The following is a 14,557-nucleotide window of genomic DNA, read 5'->3' as shown; positions in this document are numbered from 1 at the left end:
TTTTCATTTCCAGCCTTCATGAACAATTATATATCACTTATAAATGATTAAATACAAAATTAATAGTAGTTATTAAGATTAATATTGTTTGGAATTGGCAAAATGTTCCTGGAAATAAAATATGATCAGAAAATCAACGTGCCTAATAATTATGCACACACTGTATTTCTACAGTGCTTTTTACAATCCAGGGCTGCGTTTCCAGATAACGATGGATCTTAGCACTTACGAGTATTTTCTACGGACGACTTTACGAACGTTCGTGTTCATTTCACGTGCGTTTCACAAAAATGCACTTAGCACGATCGCACGCAGCTGTGCTTTAAGTGCTACTTAAGAGTCGCTGTCCGTTTGTCAAGTGCTGAAATGTCACCTTGTAGAATGGCTCGTAATTGTAGCACACACTTGTATTTTGAAATCTATAAAAAGCACAAACCTTCGGTTGGAGACACCAGCAAAATGGCTGAACCAAAAAAAAAAAAAAAACATTATCTAAAAGAGGAGATTAATGTCATTTTATATGAGGTGGAGCTATCCAAACGTATTATTTTCAGCAGGTTTAAGGGCAGTCAAACAAATAAATAAAAACAAAAAATTTAGGAGGATATTGCTAGAAAACTGACTGCAACTAGGGGAATAAAAAGATCAGGGAAGGAGGTCAGGAAGAAGTGGCAAGCCTTGCTAAAAGGAAATGGGCACTGCAGAGGACAACATTTAATAAAACAGGTGGTGGGCCCAATGAGTCCTCCCTTTCACAGCAGAGGAAGAAAAGGCCTTCAGATGGCATTTGTGGTGGTATTGACATCCATGGAGGAGTAGGGGTAACTCAACCTGAGCCTGAGTCAGGTCCTTCATGCTCAGAGGAACTATCAGTTTCATCTGCCATCTCCCAGCACATCTCCTAGTCAGAGGTGTAAAAAGTACTCAAAAATGTTACTCAAGTGAAAGTACAAGTACTGAGGGAAAATTTTACTCAATTAAAAGTAAAAGTATCTGGCCAGAATCGTACTCGAGTAAAAGTAAAAAAGTACCACATTAAAATTGTACTTGAGTATTAAAGAAGTAAAAGTAACAGCAATAATGTAAACTAGAGATTCTTGTTTAAGCTTTTAATCTCTAAAATCATGAAGTGAATGAACCACATACAAGGTTTTATCCTGCTTTAGAACTGTTTGTATTTAATTGTATTTATTTATCAAACTATAAGACTACTATCTAATGCCAGTATGCAAAAATTTTTAAACAATCCACTAAACATGCTTTTACCACTAAAAGAAAAGAATTCACTAAGGTACGGCCACGGGTACTCTTGATCCTGTGGCTGATTTTGGACTGTGTTCGCAGCTGAATCACGTTCTTCCTCCATTTTCTTCCACTGATTGACCATAGACAGTATAAGAAATGGACACAGCGACCCCATAGATTTCAACAGAGAAAAGTGAAGCAAATTAGAAGCACTCACTTCCTGATGGCTGAGCGTACTGCGCAGACTCAAACTGAGCTTGATGGCGTAGATGTGACGTGAGCAACCTGTCTGACCGTTGTAAGTCTTCTAGTAGCTGTGCCAAGAGAAATCTAACTTGCAGAAAACAGAGAGTGTGAGTAGGAGCTGTCCATGAGCTAGGAGCAGGAGCAACTTTATGACTCTCTATGGGCTTCTCCCTTGACTTTATGCCTCCACGTCCCCCCAATTGACTGTGAGCTTCTCCTCCTGTCTATACGGTAATTTCCAGAGAGTCGCGTGGTTATGATGCAATTGTTAGCCTATTTTTACAAAAACTGCTTCTAAGGGGCCATAATGTAAGATACAAGGTAATGGAGCCTTTTATACATTTTCGTGTTTCTTTAGAAATAAATAATGGACAAATGGAGTCTTTAAACGTCTCAGATGTAAAGTTATTCGCTGTCAAAGTGATGCCAAAATGAATGGGAGTCAATGGAATGCTAACAGCAGGTGATGGCTCGTTAGCCAATGGCGGCCCCCGGGGGTGGTACGCTTTTAGGCTGCTGGATTGACCCATAGACAGTATATAAACTGGACACAGCAACCCCATTGGATTCAACGGAGACAAGTAAAGTCAATTAGAAGCACTCACTTCCTGGGGGTCGAGCGTACTGCGCAGACTCAAACTGAGCTTGACGACGTAGATGTGACGTGAGCAACCCGTCTGTCTTCTAGTAGCTGTGCCGAGAGAAATCTGAATCACTCCCTTCCGAAACTCGCAGAGACGGAGAGTGTGAGTAGGAGCTGTCCATGAGCTAGGAGCAGGAGAAACTTTTGCTAAGTATTCTGATTAATTATTTTGTCATTTTGCCTCCACGTCCCCCCGATTGCCCGCGAGCTTCTCCTCCTGTCCATACGGTAATCTCTCTACTGTGCGACAGAGAGTCGCGTGGTTATGACGCAATCGTTAGCCTATTTTTACAAAAACTGCTTCTACGGGGCCATAACATAAGATACAAGGTAATGGAGCCTTTTATACATTTTCTTGTTTCTTTAGAAATAAATAGTGGACAAATGGAGTCTTTAAACGCCTCAGATGTAAAGTTATTCGCTGTCAAAGTGACGCCAAAATGAATGGGAGTCAATGGGATGCTAACAGCAGGTGATGGTCCGCTAATCAATGGTGGCGTCCGGGGAGGCTTCAATAAAATATGAAACAGTGCCCCCCTGGATTGACCCCCTGTGATTGACTGTTATAATTTCTCTCATTTCCAGGTCAAGGTGCTGTGCGTTGTGGTAATAGATGCGACATGATGTCACTTCCAAATGACCAATGAACATGTCTGACCAATTTGGTGAAATGTGAAACCGAATCTCATTGGCAGAATAAATGACATTTAAATTAAACAGCATCAGCACAATTCAATTGGTTTGGTAATAGCAAGGGAAAATAGAATGAAGTGATCTCCAAAAAATAAGTACTTTTTGACTATAAATAGAATTGTAAGGAGTAAAAAGTACTTTTTTTTCTTAAAAAATGTAATTAAGTAAAAGTAAAAGTACTGATTTTTAATTGTACTCAAGTAAAGTAAAAATCCCCAAAAATAATACTTAAGTACAGTAATCAAGTAAAATTACTCAAGTATTTTACACCTCTGCTCCTAGTCCTCCAAACAACCCTCCCAGGCCTCAGCCTCCATCTTCTGTTGTCCAGACTGCAGCCACACACCTCAGCAGTTTGAGAATCTTTGTAGTTGTAGTCAGGACATATGAGAGTGTCCTTATAGGGAGGATTGGAATAAGATGAAGAGGTGGTGGAGGAGGAGGAGGAGGAGGTCAAAGATGGCATGATGGGGCCACATGATGGCCAACCAAGAAATGCCCAATACATGGTATTGATCACAATGATATTTAGATTATATATTTAGATTATATATATTATATATTTAGATATATAAGTCATTGACAGATTTTTTTAGTTCATCCCTATTTTTCCCAGTCTTTGAAGTATATGTCATCTTTTATAAAAAAAATTGTTCATTCATTTAATTGAGATTAAAATTATTGGATTAAATTATTTCTATTTTTTTGTTTTTGTTTTCTGCCCTTTTTAATTATTTAATTTAGAAATTCATTTAAACAAAAAACGAGTAATAAAGTATACAATAAACTTAAAGTACAATCAAAACCTTATAATCACATTTCACTTGAATAAAGGTGTAATCTGCCGGTTGTCCTGCAGGTGACCTCATAACTCACTTAGGGATTTACGATTACTCCAGAGCACTCGAAGATCTACAATGATTTTTAAGTGCTACTTAAGTTACGATGCTTTTGGGAAACAGACCGTAATATTAAGATCAGTCGTACGATCGTTTATACGATCTACTTAGGCTTACGATGCTTTTGGGAAACGCAGCCCAGATTGTTTCAAAGCAGCTTTACAGAGATAACAGGAAAATAATGCAGCAGCTCTAGAAGAAAATAGTGTCATTGTCCAGCTTAAGTAAGTTCAGTGTTGATTAATTTCTACCAGAAAAACTCGGGAGGCAAAATACTGAAACAAGTATACATTTATTAACAGCCCAGCAAGCAAGTATTGTGTTATAAAGTTCTTTGGAGTAGGCCCCGTCCGAAGCTCACAATCAGAGGGTACGGACTCTGCATTTCCTGCCTGAAGACGAAGGCAGTGGCGCAGCCGACCCCCTGGGAGGTATGGACAGGGACCATCCTGGTGGTGGTGGGGAGTATGGAGGTGAATGTAGGCGTCAGCATCTGCGAACTCAGACATGTAAGTACTGATCTTTTATACTACAAGTATTAGAACACTGTAACAAGTATAATTGGGTACTGCGCCTTTAAGGTGGAGCGCACTCTGTTACTCCCTCACTCAGTGTGGGTAGTCGGTGTGAGGAGCGCGAGCTATGAGCATCGCATGTGTGCGTGCAGGCCCGTTGTGTTTTTCAAGCGTGCTCTATTCCTGCTTTTATTTTTATATTCATTAACGCAGTTGTTGGTATGTGTTTTGCAAACTGCCCGTGTGCGTGTGATTGACGACGACGCCGATAATAAATCCCCACTGTGGAATATCAGCTACGTTGTACGTGAGTCTTTGCTTACACCTGACCACAACCATTCAGGCATGCTAATCGCCCTTTTGTGAGGACAAAAAGCGTTACAAGTGGCGCCCGAACATTTTGTCTCTGGCCTCGGATCGGACCTTTGGAATTGTTGATCGAATATATTTTCTTTCGTTGTGGATTTAAGGACTTTTTTTTTTTTTTGCCCACGCTGAAGCTCCGAGAAGCACGCGGATCATTTGTGCACGAACACGTGAGATTTGTTCGGACACGTGAGATTCATTCTGGCACACGTGTGTAATTTGTTTCGGATCGTGAAAGGAGTCATTGGTTCACCAGCTCAATAAAACCGTTCAAGAGTTTCAACTGGAAAAAACGTGTTCCGGCTTGGACCATATGCTGCGTCCCAATTCGCCTACTTATACTACACCCTAAAAGTATGTACTCTTTTTGTTAAGAAAAAGTACATACTTTTGAGTGTGTAGCAAAAGAGTAGGCAAGCTTTGGGACATACTACTTAACGGACAGATCTGTCGCGTGCATCCTGTCACCGCAAACTGCCCTGTCAATCATCTTATCACAGTTAAAATCCTCCATTCCATCTAATTTAATTTCCTACCGTTTCGGAGAGAAATGTATTTGCACGTTTATCTGCCAGTCGTGGGTCTTTCATGCGGAGACTCTCCTCGTGTGTTTGCAATTTGAATATAATGATGCATTTAAAAGTTAATGGCTAAACGTATCTTTACAAAAGTTCACAATGCTGCTGCAGATGCAATATAATGTAGACAACATTGAATAAATACATTTTCGTCAGGTTAGATATTGATAATTAATCACTCAAACCCCTTTATCTAAACCTCTCTACATAACCACCAGACTTGCGCGTCCTCCATGTCTGTAGTTTTTTAAAACTTTTCACTCGTGTTTGTAGTTCTAACCGAAACCTCGTCCAACGCGCGATGGGTTGTGGGCAATATTAGCCGTTAGAGTGTGCATCGATCTGCACTTCGGATTCTGACCGGAAATAGTAGACCATCCGGGTATCTTTGGAACACTCATTTCAACATACTACGATTTGGGATGTACTAATTATATTTTCGAATACTATTTAGGACGGATAGTATGCGAATTGGGATGCACCAATAGAACGTTAAAGGTTTGAACACAGATTGTGGGATACTGACTCTTGTTTCGCGGTTGACCAATTGACTGATTCATCTGAATCTTACCGGGATTCGAACTGACATTCCGTGTTCACAGCGTCATCAGAACTGTTCAACAGGTTTGCCATGAAAGCTCACATATATATGTGATGTTTTGGGATTCCTTTGTGAAAAAAAAAAAAAAATCTATATATATAAGTTATACGTTATATTGTTGAAAAGATTTTTCTGACTCATTAAGAGAAACATAAACTGGGTTATTTCTACAGTTGATTTTATTTTTTTTATTTTTTTATGCTCTGAGGTTGAAGAGTGCAAAGATAATTAAGACTATTTTGCTTCCATCATTGTTGTCATAATGTGATAGTGGTGACAATTGTTGACTTTTGTTGAAAACTGCATAATTTACTGTTTTACCACCATTACTGCATAACATAGGTATTTAATATTGCCTATATTGAACACAATGGCCAAAATTTGTGCATGGTTTGACAGATTTGACTGACCTGACTTTACCTTTCGAGTCTGAGCCTAGGAGGAAAGCTCCAAAGCCGACTATCTGCCTGTAGACACAGGTTGAGTCGCTAAGGACTGAAGTTGCGGTGCTGCGAAAATGCTTAAAGGAGTCCCTTGATCTGCAGAAAGGTATTATTGACGATTACACTCAAAACATGTCTGCAGCCACTTCAAACCCCTTACCTGCACGTAATGATCCAGTTGCCTCTTCCACTCCATATGCCCAGGCCCAACCTGTTCGCGTTATGCCAAAACTTTCAGCGAATGTTGATGAGCCGTTTCCAACATTTGTAGCGCATCTATTGAGCGAATTCAAAAAGCTGAAGTCTCCCCCAACAGAACAAGATCAAATTGAACTGGGCCGGGTTTCCCGATAACGATGTATCTTAGCTCTTAAGAGCGCTCTCTACGTGCAAGGTTACGAACGCTCGCAGCAATTCCACGAGCGTTTCCCAAAAATGCACTTAACATGAACGCGCGAGAACGAGTTTTACGTGCTACTTAAGAGCACGTAAAACGAGTAGTGAGAACCAGTTCGGTCCATTTGCAAAGTGCTGAAATATAACCTTATAAGGAATCGTATTCTGAACGTTTAGCCTTAATTATTAGGTTTAACCTAATAATCATCATCTGTGGATTAGCCTTAGACTCTAACAAGTCTAAAGTCTACATTCAGGCGGAGATAGCCTACTGACAAAATGTATGAACAAAAAATATTAATGTTGGCCTAATTTTAGAGGAGATAGAGCGAAACAAAATTTTTATTTTTAACAGATTTAAAGGACACCATACAAATAAGGAAAACAAAACATCTGGGTGGACATTGCAAACTAACTGCAACCCGGGGTGTTCAAAGATATGGGAAGGTGGTCTGCAAGAAATGCCCAATACATGGCTGGTTTTCGTGCACGTCAGCAAGTCACTGACAGATTTTTTTGAAGCATATTTCCCACATTACTTCGTTCTTTTATGATTTATTTTTGTTCATTCGTTTAATTTAGATGTGTATTTTTTCTTCCCTTTTTTATTATTTAATTTATACATTAATTTAAACAAAAAACAAGTACAATAATGTGTACAATAAAAAAGTACAATCAAAACCTTATATTTGTACTCACTTTGCAGTGTAATCTGTTAAATCTAGATAAAAGTGTAATCTGCCGGTTGTCCTGCAGGTGACCGCATAAATCTGTCTTCTTTCGATGCACTTGGGGATTTACGATTACTCCAGAGCACTCGTAGTTCTACGAAGATTTTCAAGTGCTACTTAAGTTACGATGCTTTTGGGAAACAGACCATAATATTAAGATCAGTCGTACAATCGTTTTTACGAACTTCTTAGGCTTACGATGCTTTTGGGAAATGCTTTTTTAAGCATGCACTGGAGCGATACAGAGTCGCGATTTATGGTACAGAGATCACGTCAGTCATTGACCTCCTGATGCGGGCACATGAGCTCCATTCTGTTCTTGGCCAAAACAGCCGTAATGAGCCCCCGCTACCAATGAAGGAACAAGCATGTGAACTTTACTGTTTTAAATGCTCTAAACCTGATTTCACATCCCAAAATTGTCCGAACTGTAGCTTTGTGCCACAAGCAGGTGTTTTCCCGGGTGTTACAAAGCAGAACTTGCAAACAGGAAATGGAACGCCAGGTCGTAATCAGAGTAGTGAGAACCAGAGCAATAACAATAGGGGTGAGCAGGAAAATAAATTTGACCAGCAGAAGGGAAACTTCAGGGGAGGGAGGACATTTCACAGGGGCAATCCTCCCTCCAGAAGGTAAATATGCCCCAACATTCCCCGGTGTCCACACTTGAGCCACTCTTCCTGGGTCATGTGGAAGACCCGGCTTCTTCTTCATTCTGGAACACCCCATTCATTGTCAAAGTAAACCTCAACAACAGAGCAGTTGATGCAGCTCTTGATACAGGCGCTTCCCTTTCCACAGTTGGGACTAATATTATTTCTGCCATTCCAGGAAGCTATTAGAAAGTGCACCCTTGGTTATCGCCCCCCATTCAGTTAGCTAACAGAGCAACTTGCAGCCCAACCAGCATCATTTGGCTGAATATTGGATTCCATGGGAAACGGTTTTACCATAGATTTGTTATTGACCCTGATCTTGCTTCACCCCTTATCTTAGGGATGGATTTCATGTTAAGAGCTGCAGTCAACATTAGGGCTGTCAACGAATATTCTAAATGCGAATATATATTCGAATAGTTTTAAAAAACAGAATTTTGAATGTGAAAATTAATATTCAAATGTGGAAAAACGCCCGCGGTAGCAGAGGCGCGGCTGTCTGCTTTGCGAGTGGGTGCGCTGCCTGAAGGGGTCAGGGACAGGTCACAGGAAGAAGCGTTAATGTTAAACAGAAACATTACTAAAGTGTAGGCTACTGTACTGACTGAATAGATATTGCATGAATAAGGTAGGTTAGATACAGCAGTTTCATGCACTGCAGGCTTCCACTGGTTTGATTATTTACCGTTTCATGTCAAGGAAAAGTTCCATGTTTACCACAGCACAGCTCGCTCGGAGCGTTCAATGTCGGATTCGCGTCTACCGCGTCTAGTTGGGCGCTTGAACATTTTTGAATCCATTCGCGCGTCAAAAGCAAAAGTTTGAAGCGAAATTGACGCGCGGATGCGCCTCATTCGCGCCGCAAGACCTCCAGACGCGCGTAAACGCGTCTTTACATTGACTTAACATTGAAATCACTCGCGCCAGACGCTCTATTCGCGTTTGGTGTGAACGCAGCATGACGGTGCGTGTCCACTGCAGCGGCAAAACTCCGCTCAGTGCCGCTGGCAACGCTGTAACGTCTCTGCTTTGGGGTGTGTCTGTTGCGAGTGTGTTTAATCCAAGTTTTTTTCAACACACGGACAGTATAATCATCAGCGATGCACGCGATTACATTTAGAAATAGACAAGCTTTGTTTCCAAATGCACCAAGCAAAGATCCTTAGAGAGAATAGAGGGCACCTTTCGTCAAAAAAACTGACAGTTTTATTGCTTTATGGCCCTTCAAAGCCCCGCCCCTTTTGACCGTGGGAATTTTCCCACGCTAGCTCCTCCCACTTATGGGCTGTACGTACACCGTGGGAAAATCGGATTTGTGTCACGCCTCCTTAGGGGTTGAACATCTGAAGCGTGGGAAATTTCCTACGCTCAGTAGTTCTAAACAGTGTATATTAAAACTTTAAAAAAAAAATGTATAATAAAAACATAGTCAGAGTGTGAGATCAGTGTTTTTATTAAAGAAGACAGATGTACATTCATCACTTTTAAAACGTTAATGAAATAAGTTAAAATTGCATTTTCTCTAAAAGAGTTATTAAAAAATGAGTTAGTGTTATTTCAAGATGTTAAAACATTAAAACAACTTTTTTTCATTTACAAAAAGATCATTTTTAAAATGTTGACTTGTAAGCATTTAACTTTCACATAGTATTTTGTAAAACTTTTACATGAAACACAAACTAATTTAAAAAGTGTTACGTTTTTACATGCCATTCGTTAAAGGACTCAGAGCTTAAAAGAGATATATAAGTGTTTCGTTGTGGTGGAGCAGAGTGGAGAGCGTCCACTCACTCCGGAGGCCAGTCAGAAATGAATTTCTGTGAGGCCTACAGAGAGACAGACACAAACCCCACCCCCTACCCCCGCCCCCAACAGATGTCACCGTGGGAAACTCCCACACCCCCTTTCGAGCTCCCAAATAGAAAACACATCGAGTCATCTCGGTGGTCGAACTTAAATGACCAAAGAAAACCGATGCAACGGCTCGAAGAGACCACACACCCTAACACACCCCTCTCAAAGCTGAGAGGTCAGTTTCGATTTAAGGGCCCTCCCTAAAATGACATCACGTGGGAATCCCCCATCCCTCCCTCCCTCCCTCCCTCCCTCCCTCCCCACAACGTCACAGTCACATGAGCTGTTTAAAAAGGAGCGCAAACATGACAAGAACTATATGTGATTTTTTCCAAATCAGATTATCTGCAATGGCAACGGCTGCACCCCCGAAAACTCCAGAGAGAAGGATAAGTGAGGCTATGGAGGATTTAACTTTAGCTCCGCGAAAAAAAACATGGACCATGTTTGACGCGATTTCTTCACGAGCCGGCAGATTCTGTGACATATACTTTTCACTTGTCTGGAGGACGTGCGTGTACGTATGTTTATGACAAAATCAACAGAGAAGTCAGATTAATTAACATGGATAATGATGAGAGATTCACCACAAATTCAACGGAGGATCCTGATTTAATATTCGAGGAAAGAGATTGGATTTTATTCTACTCAAAAGTATGGCGAGATTTGATTGACGGAATGGACATGCCTCTCTTTATTGCGGAGTGGTCTGCAATGTCGATGGGGACCAGATATTGAATTCTGGCGGACCAAATAAACAAACACCCAGAAGATTACATCTACATGCTATGTAGCGATTTTGGAAAGAACTTACCAGATTGTTCGTGGCCGGTTTCTGAGGAGGAGCATTTACAATTATATGACCTGAAATTCATGTTCCAATGGAGAAATCTAGCTGTGATGCAAGAGGTTTTTTCTAAAATAAATCAGCTTTTCCAGTGGAGTGATGCGTATGAACGCTATACCAATATTAAAGTGAAACTTTTCCACCCCGAGTGGGCTACCCCGAGTAGGCGTGGTGTCCACATAACCCTGCCCACTCTCTACAAGCATTAAAAGGCATCCTCTTGAAAGCTTACCTCATTCAAACGCATCATGTCTCAGGAGGATACAACCCCTTCTTCATCATCGTCACTGTTTGGAATTACTGATGGATTACCGGCTGGAGCACACGGATTACTGACTATGGCAAATGGATTACCTCAGAAAAGCATCGAATGGATAAATAATTTCTGTACTGAACTTGGTTATCACAATCTGTCTTTCCTCACAAACTACGGAGTTTCAACACCTGTCGCAGGCGCTGAGACCCCAGACACAACCGTCGATGAGACGGACGGATGCCTAGGGGAGACAGGCCACCGGATCATCAAGGCTATTTTGGCTGTCATTTTGGAATTTTTGCTGGATAAACAGATGAAAAATTCCTGCGACGGCTGTACCGTTGACCATCCATCTCAGACAAGACACAGCTGCTTGTTTGAACCCTCTGCTTATTACTTTTTCGGGTTTGTTTTGAAGAGATCAGACTGGAACTTCTCACACCTGAGTTAAAAAACATATTAGCTCAGGCCTTGAGCCAGTTCAGACCCAGCCCAAATCTACAGAGAATCCTTGGGGCTGTTGAGGCAATTTTATTTGAGCTCCGGGATGAGATGTATATAGTGGAGAAATTATCTTCAATACGGGACAAGCTGATTGACGAATCATGCGAGGAAATAATCTACACAGCCGTGGACAAGTGGAAATTCGACGTATCTGAAGATCCAGAGATCACTCTCGTTTGAAAATGGGAAACTTCTTCTGCGCCTCTTGGTTTACAAAATATTTCTTTAAATCACGTGTTAAATGTGGAATATCTAACCTGCTCCACAAGATTATCCTGAATAATTGGACTACAAATACCGACGTGAGTCCGGATGAAAAACGACTAATGGAATTAATGAAAGGTGTACGTGGATTATCGGACGAATGGAATCATATGGTAAACATGTCTCTTACCTGTGAGAACACCCCGTGTGCGGTTATCAAAAACATTCTCGATCTAATGTCTGATGATCACAAAGCTGTTAGAATAGGAGATATATTATGTATTTGTACGTATGTAACTGATGGTGTGCAGTTTGTTAAGTAACGAAAACCCGGATGTATGTAATATTATTGATTTTTTAGTCGAATACATTCTGGAGAAGAATTTTGAAATGTCTGTGAAATTTTATTTCTTTGTTTGTATGATATAATTCACATTATACATGTTTGTAACTTTCTACTTCTTACATTCTAATAAAAGAAAAAATAATTTGGTTGTTTGGAAATGTTTTTTGTAACGTTATATTGTAAAATAAAAATGTTTTTTGTAACTTATGTTGTGAAAAAATGTTTTGTGACTTTTTATATTGTGAAATAAAAAATGTTTGTGACTCTTATATTGGGAAAAAATAAATAAAAATAAATAAATACTGAACAAATTTGCAACTCGATTCATTATGACTGAAATCTCATAGCGTTGACATGGCAGAGTTAGCCCTGTAATACCCAAATATAGAAAAAAATGAGCAAAAATTTTTTTTACCTCCCAGATATTGTTTTAGGAGGCCTCTGATGTAGAAATGAAAGCGTTTTCAGATTTTTTACGTTTTAGTAAGTTTTTAGGAAAATGTTGTAAATTTGCAACGTTGGGCATTGTTGGGAGCAGAACTTCTGTGTTTGTACTCACTTTGTCTGAACAGATATACAGAACATTTAAGCATTCATTTGCAGGGTTGATTGCTTACTTAGCCCCATAACAGTATATATCATGAGTAATAACCACACAACAATCATAGTTTTATGAATAAGCATTTATTAATAAAAAATATTGGAAAAAAATATTTACAAAACTGTGGTTTGAAGGCAGTCTGTGTTCACTTGCAGTGATAGTCCCTAAAACAGTTATTTTCATCTGCTAAGCACAGGCGAACATTGCACTTGCTACACAGTGTGTTTGTGTATCCATCATAAAAGACCTTTCTGCGCTGGTGGCATTCTGAAATGGAAAAAGTAAAAAATAATGAAGTTAAATATGTGAATAATACATATGGGTCTTACATTGTAGTAGATAAACTGAAAGAATAGACAGGGTGGTAGACCATGTGGGTTGAAATCTAAGTATTTCCATTAGCATGCCCATAAGTATTATAATTTCAATGAAGTGATAATCAACATTTCACTACATTCAAACAATACTGTCTATTGCAGCCTATTATGCTCTCTACTTATCATACTAAAGGAACACATGCATCCCCCCAGAGCACTTACAGGTTCACATTCAAGACCATTCGCACCTGTCCGGACAATGCAACAGGCATCCCAAGAATTCCAGAACATTCAGAATCTGTTTTTCTATCTCCTAATGCTACTAACTGCTGCTTGGGCAACACTGAGAAAAAATGGCTCAGGATCATTTAGAAGTTAAAAAACAAACAAAAAAACTACAAAGATACAGGGAGTTTCAAATACTGCTATAGATGCTGAAGTTTCAAATATCCCATACAATTTATTCATGTGTTTAATAATGGTCTAAGCTAAACTAAGTAAAACAATTAACAGAAAAACACATTTAGAGCTTAGTTACAATGAATCACTACATTTCTACTACTTTTTTTTTTTCAATTTGTGATCATTTGAAAAGTGCAGTGTCCTTATGTAATGTGTAAGGTACACAGGCTATTTTGACTACCACTCTGACCCAACGTTGTAGAATTACAACATAGACATAACAAGCTCTAAATCAAATTTGATGAAAGTTTTTCAAAATAACTAAATATGTACATGTTCTAGACATTGTAATAAACACCCAAAAGAGATGAGCTCAGCGGGAAGTTTGCAGGTAGAGTGAGTTCATAGCCAGATGACCGGACCTATAAACACTTCTTCTATCCAATAGCATTGTGAGGACAAACAATAGAAAAAATCTATTGTTTTGAGAGAAAAAAAAACATTTGCAGGCATTTTTTCTGAATTGTTAAAAGTGATGTTGTAAATTTGCAACCGTGGGTCCTGAAAAAAATCTATTACGACCCAGCGAGCTCTGGAGCTTTTGGGGGTAAAGATAGATTAAAACAAGCTGTATTAGAACAACACGGTGTAAGACTATCTGATAATGAAGTGTGTAAATGGCTCGCTAGTCAGGACACATACACTCTTCATCGAACTGCGCCAATAAATTATAAGCGGAACCGTGTAGTGGTGTATGGGAAAGACCAACAGTTCCAGGCTGATTTAGTCGATATGTCCGGCTACGCAAAAGAGAACGATAATATCAAGTTTATAATTACCATTATAGACGTTTTTAGCAAGTACACATGGACAAGGGTGTTGCGAAATAAATCAGCGACCGAAGTGACCAAAGCATTTTTGTCAGTTTTGAAAGAGGGATGAATTCCCATCAAGTTGCAGACAGATAAGGGTACAGAGTTTTTCAACAAACCTTTTCAACAGATGATGAAAAAAATATAATATAACACATTTTTCAACAGCTTCTGAATTAAAAGCGAGTGTAGTCGAAAGGTTTAATAAAACTTTAAAAGGATGAATGTGGAGGTATCTTACATCGATAAATTCCAGACGCTACTGTGATATTCTACAAGATTTGACAGAGGGGTATAACTCCAGTTATCACAAGTCCATAAAAATGCGACCGTTGGACGTAA

This window comes from Rutilus rutilus, assembly GCF_951802725.1.
Source record: "Rutilus rutilus genome assembly, chromosome: 5".
Classification (NCBI taxonomy): Eukaryota; Metazoa; Chordata; class Actinopteri; order Cypriniformes; family Leuciscidae; genus Rutilus; species Rutilus rutilus.
The sequence above is the reverse complement of the archived record's forward strand: the minus strand, read 5'-3'. Positions refer to the sequence as shown.